The sequence below is a fragment of the Lepisma saccharinum genome, chromosome 1, assembly GCF_977018435.1.
Source record: "Lepisma saccharinum chromosome 1, izLepSacc3.1, whole genome shotgun sequence".
Classification (NCBI taxonomy): domain Eukaryota; kingdom Metazoa; phylum Arthropoda; class Insecta; order Zygentoma; family Lepismatidae; genus Lepisma; species Lepisma saccharinum.
This window is the reverse complement of record NC_139229.1, coordinates 25624137-25640546: the sequence shown is the minus strand read 5'-3', so window position 1 is coordinate 25640546 and position 16410 is coordinate 25624137.

Here is a 16410-nt window from a genome sequence, read left to right as displayed (position 1 = left end):
CAATTGGCTTCTACCCCTTTCGCATAAAATCTCATTCGCATTGACCTTCTGCAGAATGTCGTCAGGACTAGCCGTCCACTGATCGACATAGGAATCTTCACGGACATTTCTTACATACGTCCCTTTCGAAGATCCATTATTCACGAGGTCCTGCTCTACCGGAACTCCGTCTACGGTGAGGGATAACTTCTCGCGCTGTAGGTCAATTCCTGCTTCATATTTCCTGAGGAATGGGTAGCCCAAAATAAAGTCAGCTTCGAGACCCTTCAAGACAAACATGTCCTCCAATAAATTTCTTCCAGCAATCTCCAGATGTACTTGTCTACATCCTACAACTCTAGTTTTGTTTCTCCCAGTGAAATCAGTCAGCCTAACATCTGGACATGTTTGTAACTGCAATGACGGCAGCTTCTCTTTAATCTTCTTCCAAATGGCGTAGCTCATGAGATTACATTCGCTGCCAGTGTCCAGAAAACAAAGAAATTCGACGCCTGTTACAGTTGCTTTAATTAACGGAGCCCTGGGTAAATTTTCCTTTCTAACTGCCTGTTGTAGTGCTCTATCTAAACTTTGTTCTCCTTCATTGAGAGTCAGCACAACAAAAAGATGATTATCTTCACTATTTATAACGCTGTCATCGGTTCCCAGAGAAATCCCAGATGATTTTAGCCCAACCGTGATCGGGAACGAAGAATTCACGTTGGGCGACTGGCTAAATCCGACTGCATACCACTCGGATTAGCACTAGTCGATGGTGCCCAACAAAAGTCTCTGGTTATGTCGACGCTTTGACGTTGCTCGTTCGTCAAACGTGAAGCAGAAGGTTCAAACGGAGGCGCCGTCGCTCTGAAATAACTGGGTTCAGAGGCGTTACGTGAAGAGTCACGGGAATGGTCTTCTGGATCAGATCTGGAACGACGCGGCCCACGTGCGTAGTTGTTCCTGCCATCCCTTCTAGGAGGATTACGTCGTCTGTTGTAATTGGAATATCCATTCCTCTGGTTCTGCATAACTTGTCTGACTCTGGGTTGTTGGTTTCCAATTCTATTTTGTCTGGGAGCATTTCCCTGGCCTGCACCTTCCCTATTCCACACAGGCTTCCAACTGTCCTGCTCTTCAAGCACCTCGAACCTTTTCAGAAAGTCGGCTAGCTGCCGTACAGTTTGAGGAGAATTAGCTAGACTCAGACTGCGAGCTCTATATGGAAGCTGGGAGATGATTAAATTCACAATCTCAGGTTCTATGTAATGGGCAGACAGATTGCGGTGGGCTGAGTAAATAGACCAGGCATATTCCTCCATGCTCATACCGGACTGCTTTAAGTATCGGCGAGATCTCACTGCTGTCAGCTGCCTCTCTTTGGCCTCTTCTGAAGCATATTGTTTGCGAAAACGACGGCAGAAATCAGAATAGGACTTGAACTCTAACTGGTTTGCTCGAAACCAATGCTCAGCCTGGCCCTTGAAAAGCCGAGGAATAATTTCCAATCGGTATTCGTATGGAATCTGCATTAAATCAAAATTGATATTAAGTTCTTTTAAGTATTGCTCAGCATTCTGGGCTTCCAGGTCTCCCTTGAACTTCGACAAGGAATTAAGGTCTGCCATCCTTGGAGTTCCAGTCATTGCTGATCGCTGAGTTGTTGGCGGCGACTCATCTGGCCCGCTCCTTGAATTTCCATGCCTTCGTGTTCGCTTCCTGATTTTTGCTTGATACTGAGAGTCAGAGCTGGTGCTGGAAGAGGAGGAACTGCGATCTTTCTTCCTTTCTAGACGTTTCCTCTTTGTCCTTTCTTCATAAAGACTGTGCCGGGCCCTGCGAGATTCACGCTCTCTGTAACCTCTGTCATCGCCCGAAAGACTAAAGGTAGGTGGAACAGCAGACGCCACTTCATTAGCTCTTGAATCAGCAGTAACTCGTGGGCGACAGACTTGTTTGTCTTCTCTAGTTCTCTCTCCACCGGCCCTGTCCATCGCTTCATTTAGTTCAATGTTCATGGTTGGCAACGCTGCACTCTCAACAACTGCAGACGGATGACCAGCTGTTCGAGATCCAGTTTCTGTTTCCGTTTGGCGGGTAACGTTCATGGTCTCTAACTGATTCGTAAGTTGTTCTACTTGAGTTTTTATTTCCTCAACGTCCTTGCTTCTTTGAGACACAATTACTGAAATCTGACTAATATTTTCTTGGACCTCAGCCCGGAACTGTATTTTGTCAGTCTCGGCCTCGGCCAATATCTGTTCCATCGTCAGCTGTTTTTCAATAATCTTATTGCACTCCTCAGTGAATCTCGAATTAATATCCTCTACATCGATGCGAACACTTTCCGTGGCTTTATTAACATCGGCTGCCAAGCTACGCCGGAACTCATCAAAGTCCATCTCTCTAGCCTGCCGAATTTCTTCAGAGAATCGGGCCCTAGTATTCTCGTTCTCAGACTTTAGTTGTTGTATTTCACAGGCCATCTCGCCTATTTCAGCTCTTAAAGCTTTCATAGATTCATCGTGCTGCTTACCGATATCATCCTTTAGCAACGCACATTCTCTGAGGATATCTTCCTTCAATATGTCAGATTGTCTACAGATATCAGCCTTCAGTGCTTCAGACTGTTCACACATATCAGCCTGCAATGTTTCAGACTGTTTGCAGATATCAGCTTTCAGTGCTTCAGACTGTTTGCTAATATCAGCCTGTAATGTTTCCATACTTTCAACTTGCTACTTGCTAATTCCTTCAATCATGGTTTTTAAAGCTTCAAACATATTTAATGGATCAGATGTAATAGTTGTAGACAATGATTCACATTCTTTACAAACGAAATCGGTAGCTTCGTGGCTTTCAGATCGGACATCTAAGCCACAACATTCATAATGTAGAAGCTTTGTACATTTCTTGCACACAAATGTGGTTTTATCTTTATCAATGTTCCGACAACAATCGGGAACATTAAGCTCTGAATTTGAAGCAAGATTTTTATTTGCGCTACGCAAATGTTTTCTTTCCATTTCGAACGAAGTAGTTCTGTGCTTTTCTACAAATATAAAAGTTTAGTGCTCTTGCAAAATGAATCTCAACTTTAAACAATTGTCTTGCCCTTCTACACTACAAAATCGAGCCCCACGTTGGGCGCCACTTGATACGTTCCAAATGCACAATTATTTAGACGCGTCGTATTATTATACTATTAATATTAACTTAATAATACTCAGCGGTGAACGATGAGACTCGGTGAAGTACACAGACTCCTCTCAGGTACAGGGATAGTGTTAGGCAAAGACAATATTCACAGCACAGAGAAATAAAACCACATTACTGCCGTATGTATAAACTGAAAAGTTTGATTCTTTATTTATTGCAATTATAATGCAACTATACTTGAGACGAAGGCGAGGATTTCGCTTTGTCGATGAATTGACTCAATTAAAACGCATAAAACTCAATGCGTGGCTATCGGCAAGCCTATGATCACATAGACCTAGCTTGCGCCCCGAACTACCACACCAAGAGATATGCAATGATAACTGAGCCAATATTTGCTCTTTAGCCTTTTATTTCCAAATTAATCTTTAGGCTAACTTTATTATTTGACGTAGAATGGTTGCAGTATTGTGCATATCATCAATGCATGGCTATCGGCGTACCTATGTTCACATAGGCCTAGCTTGCGCCCCGAACTACCATACCAAGATCTATGCACAACACCGAGGAGTTCTTTTTAAGTTTAAAAGCTTCGTCGATCCGTGGCGAAAAAGTGTGATGATTCTTACGCGATATCCTCGCTTTTATACTATTTTCGAGAACACAGATTAAAGTACAGATGAATCATTCACTATCTACAAAAGGATACTATCAACAAAACTGACATCTATACATCTTTAGAAATACAAATTCGTATAGTGCACTCTTGCAAACATGAAGATACATTAAACTACTCATAACAGAGCATAAAATACAATAAACATCAAACAAAAGATATATATTACAAACAGGGTGCAATATTACATATAATAACAAAGAAGTTACGCTTTCTTTTACAAAAATAAATACATTAGTGACATATCTTCTACTGGTGACGTCACATAAAAATGTGGATCATATCATGGTACTGCCAACAAACAAATTCTAAAATAAAACATTGTAAATCCATTTTTTGCGAATCATTTCCAACTCCTTAATTCTTACTACCCTTGGTATCATATAAAATTTGATACAGTTCGATCATATAGAATGAATGACTTGTTGTTTCAAGTTCACTTTATGCTCAGATAGGCTAATTGGAACTGGACCCTCAGTTTAAAGTGGGTTCCGAACCACTGTGCAATGTGCCTCCACCGGGTTTCAAACCTGGTACCCATTGATTACAAGGAAACGACGTGGATGCCACATGTTCGATCATATTTTCGAATACAGAGCATGTGGTATTCGAGATACTTGGTAGGTTCCTTTGCACAATAATGTTCATATCAGTTGCCTTTCTCACCATAATTCTGAACAATGTACATATTTGCTTTTGGCAGGAGTACTATTGAGACAAAATGTGATTTATAACCTAATGTGTGAGGAATCGGGGTCCAATGAGCATTTCTGGGTTCATAATAGTTTGGAGTCTTTTTTAAATAACAGGACCATTCCACAGTGAGCCAAAGGAGCCTCGTAACAGTGCTTCCAAGGCGTTTCTATTGGTTACCACTTCTAAGAGAAATTGGTAAAAAAACATTCCAGACTGCTGGCCGTTAGTACTACATGATTCCTTTGATTACCCTTTGAAGTGTTAACCAATGAAGACATCTTAAAAGCACTGTTACGGTTGTGACATCTAGGCTCACTTTCTGTGGAATGTCTGAACAGTAGAGGATACCGGGGTTCGTTGTGACAAAATTTAGATTTTTTCTTTTGCTTAACATTTTCTTTATTTTCACAATTTTTTCGTCTTAAATGCAATTGTATAGCCTACATTTAGCTATTACCATGATTTTTTATATTTGTTCAAGTTATTGGCGAAAAAAGGAGAAGTGTTTTGTCCGGTGTGCCGGAGGCAAGTTGTGACAGTATCTACCACTTCTGAATTATATAGTATAGACAAATTGTCTATCATCACTGTGCAGTAAAAATAATTTCAATGGTTAGATGCATCATTAATTATACCGTTAGGATGAAAAAGTTGCCTCGCACTCTGATTTTCTAAATATTAATCAAGTGATATCTCTAACACCATGTCAGGAAAATTATGGTGTCTAATATAATAATAATACAATAATACAAAAATAATATAATAATCGTTAACAACATAATAATACAATGATATAATGAATTGTGAAATTCAACATGCTTCATGTATCATCATCAGAGTCACAATCTTGACGGATATAAACAGGTTTTCACTCGAGACTTAGAATTTGAAAATGGTTCCGTACATACAAGTCAAAAACAATCATTGTTATCTGAACTTTTCTAATTTTCAGTACTTTTCCGTTTTCCCATAAATATTTGTAATTTAACAGCTGTCACAACCTACCCCTTACTTTTGTCACAACTAGCCCCTTATGAAATTTTTCACTTCTAACCCTTCAATCTCAACTTCAAGTTTAAATTTACTTGCATCAAAACCTCTCACATACTGACTATAAATAATATAATTCCCAGGATATATTACTGCTGCTTCAGGCTATATTGAAATCTGTAGAGAAGTAATAATATTTACCACAGAAATTAGGTAAAAAAACCCACAAAAACAAAACACCCACCTAACTCTTCCCTGGTGAGAGGCACACAACTGGCAAACAATAGATAAGAAATGCGCGTGCTAATGAACCACCACTGTCAACAACAAACGAACATCACCAATAGTTTCCACGGAACAGTGCTTATCACAACCAGCCCCCGTCACAACCAATCCCGGTCTCCTCTACTAAACATAGTTTCGAGCCATTACATTTTATATACATTTGCACAATCCTTAATGTTCGAATTAACAGCATCATCATTACATATGATGACCAAGGCAGTCAATAAAAACACTTACACAAACAATAAAAAAACCCACTTAACGTGACATTTCAACTTCCTCAGACTTGAAATCAAACTTGGTTTCAAGTCTTATTAAGACCTTGATAGGACGTTGAAGCGTCACGTTGTTAAGTGCTTTTTTTTTACTGAAATGTAGGCTGCCTTGGTCAGCATATGTAGTGTTTTATCTTTCATGGAAACAAGGCTTAATCGTGTTACCACATCACCATGTCTCTCGTGATATTCTAGCCCATTTTGATGTGTCACCCTGTATAGTTCGAATTGTCATTCCCAAGGTTTCATCCAGGTTCTTCCAGCATTGAAACAGCGATACCAGATTCCAGAGTAGCCGCCAACAGCCACGTTGTGGAATCTTGAACTTGTGTTCTTCCTTTCTGAGTCCTGATTACTATGTCACGGTAATCTGACCAATCCCCTTGCGCGATAGGGTTATGAGACTCTCCTTGAATTAATGGCTACATTAAATCTTCTCGGGTCGTCACAAAAACGTAATCGTAATGTCTCATGTTCAATGTTTATTGAAGCCTTATCACTACGAACTCTCACAGCAATACAGTGTCCCTATCGACACTACAACATTAGCACAATCTAAATAGAACGATCTTTTTTCATAGTGTCTTTCATAGACTCAGTATCTTCTCCCATCTTACAATCTTTGTTTTGTATGATCACCACGCGTTGTCTTGGATACTGTCTCAAGAATAGGTTGTTTCGTTGCCAGACTGGGCATTTTTTAGGTTTTTCTGTAAATCGGAAATAGGTTCAGTTTCCGGCGCAGATACTCTGTGATCCTAGGTAACTCCATTGTCGGCAAACAAAGGCTTTCACAAAGATGAAATTCGTTCAGAATGATATTTTTTATAGATTTTTGCCAAATGAGAAAGTATAGTTATAAACAAATTATTAAAATATAAAATGTCCTTATTGAAATTAAATTGAATGACCATATCTCACTGCCCAATTTTGCTGAAACTTGCTTCATATAAATGATAAAATTTAGTTCTTTCTATTGCCTATAATGAATTTTCTTGAACGTGAATACAATAATAACACAAACAACAACAGTAAGCAATAAAACACAATAGCCAGAAAATAAACAAGGCTTAACAAACTTGTCGTACTTAACAACATTGACAAGAAGTTAGCAAACACATAATTTGCAGCAGAATGAGACTAACTGGCAACACTACAATGACGTGTCTCGTTACATATTCTTGTTCATGCTTTCTCATCCTCAGTGCGTGTCAGGTCCTCCACGTGTGCGGACGTAACGTTCTTCCTCCTTCGACCATTTTCTTTTCCTGGTCGTGATGAAGTTGGCGCGATTCCAACGTAAAGTTGACGAGACTGAATCCGAGAGCAACATACATCTTCCATATGCTTCTATTCCTAGCTGGCAACGTTGGCTTTTATTATTCTTACCAATTTATCTTCAAAACCATTTCGACATTGTCCGCAAACCTACCCTTGGATTTTCGCAAGTCTTTTTTTTTCTCCATCTAGGTTTGCGTTACATCATATTTTGAACTCTACGTATCCTTCCAACCAGACACGTATTTCATATTCTGTCTAGTTTTTGCAATGTCTCTGCTTGAGCATTGTGTAGCTTCATCCATAATTATTTTTGTGTCTACTGGATCAATTTCTCCTCCAAAAGTTCAATTTGGACTCAACTGCTATTCGGATAACGCTTCCACTCTGTAATCAAGACTACCGGGTTCGATCCCCGGTGAAGGCACCCATCAGTCAAGGTATTAACAGACGAATACTTGGAATTGTATCGGATAGTGCTTAACGGATATTCGAAGACGGATTGATTGATTTAGTTTATTTTACTTCGCTTTCCTGCTACTTTTGGCTGATCGCGAAGATGAGGCTGAGTGATGATATGATGAAAATAAGACACACTCACAAAAAACACCAAAGCCCAGGACGGGATTCGAACCCGGAACCCCTGGTGTCGTAGCGCGCTGTGGTAATCACTTCGCCACAGAGGCTGGAGGACGTACGAAGAATTTGTTGGAATTGTTCTTTTACGTCCACTTAATGGATAGATAGGCTAATCGGGACTAGACTGACAGTTTAAAGTGAGATCCAAACACCGTGCAATGTTCCTCCACCAGGTATCAAACCAAAGGTCCCTTGATTACTAGGTGAAGACGTTACCGCTATACCACCAGGAAGGTGTTTACGAATAATTTAAAAATCGGTTATATTGTATAGAAAATTATGGATATCATGGCTATGCTTGTAAACCTGTTAACGTCTTTTCTTTAAATTCTCCGGACCATCTCGAGCTTTCTATATTGTTTCCATTCAATTATAGGCGGCACCAGGAGGATGTGCTAGCTCCCCTCTTTTATAAGTCCCGCAGCCCCAAATTTCTTCAGTAGTAACAATAATAATACCACTAAAGGAAGGTTTATAGTCATATTGTGATTAAGTAATGCGTTTAGCTTTTTGGTGGAATTGACATGTCCCGATCTGTTATTTGACTACCATTCAAAACCAGTTTGTTTTATAACGGTCACAAACGATTTTTTTTGTTTTTAATAAGGTCCTATATACATTAGCTACGGGTTTTTTAAATATCATTTTTCTTAACTCGCTTGCATTCTGGTCATTTTTGTATTGTGGATGTATTAGCCCATAAAATGCTATATACATCTTCAATTTCATTTATCGTTCTGTGCCTTAATAGGCAGCCTTTTCACGGAACCTCCAGGCTTTCCGACCTTAAGTCTTACGCTTCATCTCAGCGTAGGATCCACGTCATTTTGTATCATCTGATATCTTCTTCTTTCCCTAATCCCTTCGCTGTTAACATTCCTTTCAGTGAGTCTTCTAGCAGGCAGTTCCTTCTTAGTCAATGACCCACCTAATTTCCTTTTCCTTTCTTGATCACTTCCAGCATTGCTCTTCTTTCACCAACTCTTTCCAACACAGTTTCATTCTTACTTTGTCTGTCCATTTCACAATCTCTATTCCTCGCCATAGCCACATTTCCAAACCTTCTAAGCCTCGCGCCAATCTAACTTTGCAGCAGGTTTTATGTATTAATCCGCGGGAGAACTGAGCTCAGAATCTTGCGTGCCAGTCCTCGCTTCAACCGCCGCGCCGAACTGCTTACATCGCAGACACTGCGAAAATCCACAGTGTTGCCAACCGCACAATACATCAAAACCCTCATGCATGTCAAGCGGAATGCATTTTTGCTTCTTTTTGTCTCCTGATTAAAGTTCTTTCTGTGCATAGATTATGTAATAAATGTGTCATACTTAATATAAATCGCGAAAGATCTTCGAAACATGAGAGCATGCGTGTATATTTAGAGCAAGAAAAAACAAAGAAGTAAACAACGATAGACAAATTATTGTTTTTGGTTTAGAAATAAATAAATTTATGAAAAACTTGATTGCTTCGTTCGCAATACATCTGTTACTATAAGACATACATACTTCAAAGTATACCACCAAGAAAAGCATGATTTGTTATTGGTGATATATACAATGGGATGCATTGTCTGCTACTATTACTCTGTTTGGTTTCAAATTATGAATCACTTCATTAAACCAGGATTCAAATCTTGGTCTGTCCATTTCTTGCTGATAATCACCCTTCCCTTTCTTTGAACGGAACAGTAAGGATGCGCCTTCAACAAAGCCTTCATTACCGCCAGTGGGTGAAACAATAAGCCTCCCCTCCCTCTTTCTCGTCGGTTGCTTCAGCCCTGGCGGTGGTTTTGCACGGTGGTATCCTTTCACGCTTGATTCAATGTAACCCCCCCCCTCCCCTTTGAATTGACGCATCTCTCGTACAAATAATAAACATGTTTCTTCTCACGGCGATATCTTTTAATACCGATGAGATTCTTTTGTCGTCAAACAACCAACAATTGTTTCCTCTTCCTAAACTCAAACCGCAAAGCATTCAATACCCGTGACACTGTTCGTGGGCATATTGACGGACTGTTTTATTTTTATCTTGTTGCCGTCACTCGGGTAAAACCACGCGCTGAACAGGAGACCTCGATTCAGCCATTCTCGCCGCTGTATAGCACGATTATGAATCACGATAAACATAGGGTTAAAATAGTGGGATGCGCAACACTGGTATCACGGATTCCACGCGCTCTGCAACGTATCCAGTCTCGCTCGACTTGCTCTTGATCTTCAGCGATTCATCAGCGCAATACAAACTCCAGTTGGCGAATCTGCGGATCCAAGTTCGTCTGCACAGTGATTGCAACCGATCAAGTCCATACCTGCTAATGGATGCATTATTTTGTCTGTATTTTACAAATTAAATAACTGTTTTGTTGCAAGTATGCAGTTGTGTTGGAATAAACCCTTCTCAGCGGAACTACATTCTTGCGCGCACGTTTGGATCTACATATGCGAAAACCTGCTTCAAAGTTAACTTGACGCACAGCTTAGTCGCTTTTCCTCCTCTTCGTAGCATCCAGATTTCTGCACCATACAACGCTACATTCCTCACGAAACAATTCATTAGTCTCTTGTTCAGTCTGTTCAAAGGTTCACAAAGCACATTTCCTCCTCTATTACAGGCTTCTTTAACCATTGCTATTCTTTCTTTGACTTCCTGACTGCAGCTCATGTCACTTTTTATGATACATCCCAGGTATCTGAAGCTGTCAGCTTGTCCAATACTTTGGCCTCGTATTCTGATGTACAATCATTAAATTAACTCAAATTAATAATGATGATTTTAAGGCGCCAAAACCACTACATAATAATAAGAACAATAATCCGTGAGCTTCTATGTTTAAGACTAAATACATATATAACTATTTTTTTCGATGAAATATCCATGACAGCCTCGTATTAAAGTACGCACCCCCCCCCCCCCAGGTCACAGATGCTGGTACCACTCACGCCTACAACAGAGTAGCTAACTGTTCAACGGTTGTTCCACATGTTGAAGGAAAGTTCCTTCAAGTGTGCAACGACTAATTCATTTAGCTTGACCATCAATTGACTTTTCTAGACTCTTTCAGGAAATTTAATTTAATTCCTCCGTACAAAAAAAGGATTTAAACAATGAAGTATAACAAGTGCGTAATTGCATTTAGCAGCAGGGAAACAATGGATGAACAACTTAAGTTACACCCACAATTTCAAATAAAAGACTTCATTCCGTTCTGTCAACAATGTGCCATTGTTGAACACCATTACTATGGCTTCTTCCAGATAATATGTGCACAATTGTTAAGTTTCACAACAATGGTTCCATATTCCGCGGAAATTTATAAACAAATAAGGTTTCTATGCTAATATCCATGTTGTTTATACGAGTACGTACTATGACGAAAGAGTATGTTCATGCGTAGTTTTACCAGCAGGGTGATTCAAAAGTGTGTGACATGAAGGGTATATGGGGTATCTAGGAGACTAAGCTCTGCATCCTATCCGACATCTTGGGTTCAACGAATTTTTGTCAAATGGGAATAGGGGCAAGTGACATGTCAAACTCATGTGAAATTTTCTGAAAAATTGAATGGTGAAATCCATTCTTATCTTTTTCAAGTTATTGCGTGGGACATGTTATATTAGGTACTAACAGCACTTCAGATTGATTGATTGCTTTGGTGTTTTAAGTTCACTTTATGAACAGTAAGGCTACTCGAGACTGGACCTACAGTTTAAAGTGGGATCCGAACTACTATGTACCTCCACCGGATATCGAACAAGGGACCCCTTGATTACAAGGCGATGTACCACTGCGCCATCGAGGAGGCCACTAACGGTACTTCAGATAATGTGATATCCTTGTTCTGTTAAACACATCTGCAAACCACTTCCCATTGCATTAACCCGGTTGCGGATGTCTGGTGTAATGTTGTCACACGCATGAATGAGGCTTTCTTGCACCTGTTGTACATATCTTACTGGATTTGCATAGACATGGGTATTTACATAGTCCCCCCTAGAAGGATGCCTAACGGAGTTAAGAGTGGGCTGGAGGTTGGCATGAAAGTAGTTTCCTGGCCCGATGCGATACAGAGACACCTAGCGACATATCAGAGGACTAGGAATTATTTTCGGCTGTCCTAAGCCTGAGGCCAGAGAACCTTCCTTCCTTCACCACTCCCTCCCCTCCGCGTGACTCCCGCCGGGAGGTTTCCAGGAAAAGGACACCCACCTGTTTCTTTTAATTCTGGTTTCGGAGGCTAAAATTTCTCCACTGGCAAAGCAATTCGCATTTCTCTGCTTGCTGGCTGATTCTTGCATGGAGCGAGACGAGTGGCAGGCTCCAGAGACAGAACATTCATGACTAAAGTTTTGATTGAATAAATTTGGTTGATTACAGTGGCTACTATAATTATGTTGAATTTTCTTGTTGAGGTTGGAATTTTATCAATTGAGAGTAAAGAAGGAGGTAGAGAATATCTGTTGAAAGAAAGTATTTTCCTTTGAAGGGGGTGTTTTTTTATACAAAATCAATATAATAATAATAATAATAATAAGGCAAGAATTAGTAACAATTATTATTTCAACTATTAACGAATCGAGTCCCTATTAGAGATGGGCAGGAGCGAAACTACCTGGAATTTAAAAAGGGGAAACGTGGACATGCGTAATAACATATGGAAACACTGAAAAGGAGAAAGACGGACAAAACAATGTAACAAAATGTACAGTAGTAACAAAGATGTCAGGAAACAATAGTATAATATTGAACATACACTTTGATGAAGTAGTTTTCTTTGTTATGATCTGAATTAAGTCCCTTTGCACAGTTCTCATCGTTGGAGTTCACAGCAGCTTTAACCGGCCAAGATTGATTGATTTTGTTTATTTTACTTCGCCTTTCTGCCACTCTTGGCTAATGATGATATGATGTAATCGATGAAGAGACGCTCACGAAGGACACGTATGCCCAGACCGGATTCGAACCCGGGACCACTGGCGTCGTAGCGAAATGAGATAAATACTCCGCCACGGGGCCGGCTAATCGGCCAAGGGTGGGGACAAACTCTCAGTGATGATGGGAATCCCCTGTGGAAACATATGACCAGTTCCTGCATCACATTAGTTGCTCTCTCCTATTGTGATTTTTCCCAATGTTAATTGATTGCTTGCCAAGTGAAATTTAGTCCAACTAATTATAGTATGATCTTCAAGATCAGCACTATACGTGTTACAAAGTACTCTTAAAAAAATCCCAGTGAATTGGCCAAAATAAAGTGACAGAATTTCGAGGAGAGGCCGAGCCTCTGTGGACCCACACTTGGTTACGCCAATATACGTAAGTAAACCCGTGGTGCTACAGCCCCTGAGGGCCAGAGCCCACCTACCGACTGTAGGCGTCACTTCCAGTCCAACTGTTATGTGCGGTCAGCACGACGAACCCCTAATCTTTGTTGTAGGTTTCCGTGACTCATTCATAGCTTCCCAATCTCCTCACGATGGTGGGTGGCAACCGGCCCTATACACAGGCCGAAATCTCAGGAGAAAAGTTGATACGTTTCCCCTAAGAGACTCGAACCTGCGCGCGTCCCGTAGACGGAGCTCAAACCATGATGCATCGGACCATACAGTCACGATGCAGAACAGCAGGGCCGTAGCCAGAATTTTATTTCGGGGGGAAGGCTCATCCCTTATCAGCAGCTGCCATCTAAGGGCGAAAAAGTGGGGAATAGAACCCCTGAAAATGAATTTCTCAGTATATTACAAGTTATTGTACAGGATGTTTAATGTAAGTAAAATTAATCACCGCTATACCCTATTTTAATTACATATTTGTAGGATTTCGGAACGGTCTTCAGCTTCACCCCCCCCCCGGTCACGTGCCTGCGGGAGAAAATATACATAAGTGCTGATCCCTTATTCTGATTGGCGTTTTAAGAATAGAATATCCTTCAGAGCTTCTCTAAGACATGGTCTTTTAAAAATCAGTTCTAGAGAAGAAACCTTGTCCAATTTACGTTTTCAACTTGTTTCCTTGTGTAGTTTTTAAAGAAGAGAAAAGTTATCACAATTGGTAATCTGCTGGACAAGATCAACGTCGAATATGTAATTGAAACAAAAATTTTAATGTTCGTACCACGATGGTTTTACTGACTGAAAAGTTTATGTTTCATAATTTTGATTGAGCAGAGGGGGCTCTCTAAATGCACCAATCGCCGCCAACCCTATGATAATCGTTTGAGTATCTTGAGTTTCTGTTTTAAGTCTACTTTATATACAGATAGACTAATCGGGACTGGATCTATATTTATAGTGGGATTGAACTAACTATTAGGCGTCCACCGGATACCAAACTCAGGATATTTTAAATTACAAGGGTCACCTTTACCATTATGCTATAGGGGATGCAAAATATATCTGAAACTAAGAAGAAATTTTGAATGCAATGTAGAACGAAGGAGGCACCGTTCACATTGAAGGGGAAGACGCCAGGAAATCCTCCCTCCACTTTCCTAACCTGTACATCTCTAATTTGATTCTCAGCGAAGGCAAGAATTTTATCCAATATTTTATATCACTTTTGTTATTTTTAATGAAGAATTCGAAGTAATAATTTGTCTTTAAATCTCAAGTTAGAAAGTCAGCAAAAATTATGTTTTTATACTAAATTTTACATTAATTGAAGATTTGCAAAGAAACGGTAAACCGTTTTGTTGGTTGATTGATTTAGTGTTTTAAGCCCACTTTATGCACAGTAAGGCTAAGCGGGACTGGACCTACAGTTTAAAGTTGAATCCGAACCACTACGTGCCTCCACCGGGTATCGAACCTGGAACCCCTTGATAACAAGGCTACGACGCTACCACTGCACCATCGGGGAGGCCAGTGTAAACTTTTCGTCATCGTTCCACTCCAAAACAGATGTTTCTGTAAGAGCCACATCAAGTTTGTTTGGAAGTAGTGATGTTCTATGACACACACACACACACGCATATATCTCCTCAACAGGTACTATAGACCAGCAATGTCAAACTCAATTCGTGAGTAGGGCCGCATAACGATAATGTCAAAACTATCCGGGCCACATATCTAGAACCCCAACACCTTAAAATCCAGAACTAAGTGGTTCGACCCAATGGGGTCGGGGAGGGGGGGATTCCAGTGATTATTATTGCAGCATCGATATGTAAATTATATAGACCTCCCCCCATATTTTTTCATGGTTATAGTATTTTACATGTTACTTTCGAGTATAAATTGGTTACAATTGTAACTGTTTGTGTGCAATTATAGTTTCGTTTCGCACAGATTTCACTGTTTTTTTTTTTTTTAACAAGCTTCTCATAAGTCTGCAATAAGTTTTTTGTTAGCATGAAACTCTTAATGCAGACAACAAATGTTTTGTCAGTCATTCTTGATCATTCGGCTGTTTCATTAATCTTCATTATGGAAAACAACTTTTCACCAAGGCAAGTGCAACCAAAATTAATAAAATTTCTACAGCAAAATAGCTTATTCGAGGGTACTGCTATTGGAGATATAAGAAAAATCAAGGATAGCCCACCTCGCGATATTTATTTTTCAATACGAGTTGCACTGCAATTAAATAAGTTCCATTCGAAGTCAGAACTTTCACACGCACCATCTTAAAGAAAAGGGAGCAGAGCAGAACAAGATTATTGCCTTTCGCACCCTATGAAGTCTTGAAACCTGTTTCCAACTTCATCACGTAGTATTTTTACTTTGGACAAATTATAACTTTATTAAAAAGTTTTAGTATAACGGAAGACTGTAACTTTGCAAAATGGCCTCCACTTCCTTCAAAATATCAGCTCTTGTGTCACGGGGAGGAATCATTCAAGTAGTTTTACTGTCATATCGAGATAAGAATCGCATCCACGAGTGAAGGGAGCAAACCGAGCTAGCTCACAGACGTCCGTAATTTCGCATATTGTGAGCGAAAAGGCAACAACACGAACAATTTTCGCTTTCAATTGTTCGTTGACTAAGTAATAAATCCTCTCCTCTGATTTTTTTATTAGCGTTCCTTTTCTGCAACGTTTGGCTAATGGCGACGATGAGGATGAGTAATGATATGATGAAATTGATGAAGGGACACATACAAAGAAAACCCATGCTCAGGCCATGCTCAGGCCAGGTTGTGCTAACCACTCCGCCACAGATTATGGCAAATTTATTTCGTGATAAAGAAATATTTCTGAATGAATTTACTTTATCAGGGTACAAAATTTCTACGCTTTTCAGTATTCACTTCACAACAAAAGTAAGCATTTCACTTGAAAAATCTGCATTCCTCTTCTATAGTCCTTTTCTTACTCCCACGAAGTTTGGGCAGCCATATGGTTCTTTGAAACTTTTACAGAAACTGAATTTTCTTCCAGGTAAATCCTTGAAAATCAAGAAACAAACTCATAGGCGACAGAAAGTATGC